This window comes from Bison bison, unplaced genomic scaffold (genome assembly GCF_000754665.1).
Source record: "Bison bison bison isolate TAMUID 2011002044 unplaced genomic scaffold, Bison_UMD1.0 scf7180017864390, whole genome shotgun sequence".
Taxonomy (NCBI): domain Eukaryota; kingdom Metazoa; phylum Chordata; class Mammalia; order Artiodactyla; family Bovidae; genus Bison; species Bison bison.
The window spans coordinates 7,551,082-7,551,530 of record NW_011494962.1 but is presented as its reverse complement, the minus strand read 5'-3'; positions in this window follow the sequence as shown (position 1 = coordinate 7,551,530).

Here is a 449-nt window from a genome sequence, read left to right as displayed (position 1 = left end):
TGTCTCTTTCAATTCTGGTTTCCTCTGTGTGTACACCCAGCAGTGGGATTGCTGGGTCATATGGCAGTTCTGCTGCTGCTGCTGCTAATTGCTTCAGTCGTGTCCAACTCTGTGTGACCCCATAGATGGAAGCCCACCAGGCTCCCCTGTCCCTGGGATTCTCCAGGCAAGAACACTGGAGTGGGTTGCCATTTCCTTCTCCAATGCATGAAAGTGAAAAGTGAAAGGGAAGTCGCTCAGTCGTGTCCAACTCTTAGCGACCCCATGGACTACAACCTACCAGGCTCGTCCATCCATGGAATTTTCCAGGCAAGAGTACTGGAGTGGGGTGCCATTGCCTTCTCCGTGGCAGTTCTAGTCCTAGTTGTAGTTTTTTTTTTTTTTTGTCTTTTTCCAATTGGAGGCTAATTACTTTACAATATTGTGGTGGTTTTTACCATACATCGACA